Source organism: Schistocerca serialis, chromosome 3 (genome assembly GCF_023864345.2).
Source record: "Schistocerca serialis cubense isolate TAMUIC-IGC-003099 chromosome 3, iqSchSeri2.2, whole genome shotgun sequence".
Taxonomy (NCBI): Eukaryota; Metazoa; Arthropoda; class Insecta; order Orthoptera; family Acrididae; genus Schistocerca; species Schistocerca serialis.
The window spans coordinates 123,299,420-123,300,789 of record NC_064640.1 but is presented as its reverse complement, the minus strand read 5'-3'; the positions used below and the strand labels follow the sequence as shown (position 1 = coordinate 123,300,789).

General features: G+C 40.8%; 1 pseudogene; it reads right to left on the bottom strand.

The window, feature by feature from the left end:
* Positions 1-674: 674 nt before the first annotated feature.
* LOC126471687 (5S ribosomal RNA) lies at positions 675-792 on the bottom strand (annotated as a pseudogene).
* Positions 793-1,370: the final 578 nt, after the last annotated feature.

Genomic DNA, 1,370 nt, shown 5'->3' with positions numbered 1-1,370 from the left:
AATAAACCTTCAGCAACTAAAGCTATAGTCAGGTTGCCCTCCATGGGGTGGGTGCACGCAACGACTGTGGTTATATTGGGTTAGATAGAGCAGCCATCAGTCGTGGAATTAAGTTGATTTAATATGACATTTATAGTCACAACGCAGATCAGATTTAGACCTGTGTCAGGTCATTATCAATGCAGTGTGGAATTGTAGCAGTTGTTCGTGCTCAAGTGAATGCTTACACAGTTCAACCATTGAGCACTTCAACCATTACTGGTTGAACTGTGTAAGCATTCACTTGAGCACGAACAACTGGTTGAACTGTGTAAGCATTCACTTGAGCACGAACAACTGCTACAATTCCACACTGCATTGATAATGACCTGACACAGATCGAAATCTGATCTGCATTGTGACTATAAATGTCATATTAAAGCAACGTAATTCCACGACTGACTGCTGCTCTATCTAACCCAATAAAGCTAAAGTTCTCCCTAAACAGGCCACGAAGGCACAAGGGGTACTGACTGGCCGCCGTATCATCCTCAGCTCATCACCACCGGATGTGGATACGGATAGGGAGGGGCATGTGGTCAGCACACCGCTCTCCCAGTCGTATGTCAGATTCCAAGAGCGGAGCCGCTACTTATCAACCAAGTTTACCTCACAAGCGCTCAGTGCACCCAGCCTGCCAACAGCGCTCGGCAGATCGGATGGTTACTCATCCAAGTGCTAGCCCAGCCCAACAGCGCTTAACTTCCGTGATCTGACGGGAACCGGTGTTACCACTGCGGCAAGGCCGTTGGCGCCTTTAGCAACTAAAAATTAGAAATTAAGGAGGAAAATGTACATATGCAGACTGACGCGAAGAATGAAAATTTGTACGAAAGCCGAGATTTGAGTCCTGGTCTCCTGCTTGTAACTGAACATCCTCCTCTAGCATTACTTTCCCTAAACAGTAGTTGTCGATACCAAAATTATCTTTCGAATTTTGGACTGGTCAGTATTATCTCAGTTGGTTTTCTGAAAACTTTCATATAATTTCATACACAGTCTGTTATATTTGAAGCTAAAATTTATGAAAAGGAATTACTTTATAAAATATTTTAGTTTCGATCTTATAATCGTTAACTACTAGTTCTGAATGTACAGTTAAAAATAAATGTTTTTTTTAGAAACATTTGAAATTACGAATTATTTGCACACTTAAAATTTCTGTTATTAATTACGGAATCCTGTATTGTTTACTATGCTTATTTTTGGATTCATTTATGAAATAGTAATCGTGACGAAAACTGGTAGGAATTCATTTGTTAAGAAAAATTGTAAACCCTTTGGAATTCTGTTATTTCCGCAGAGTGTGGGAGTCGTAAGCTGCCTCTGAT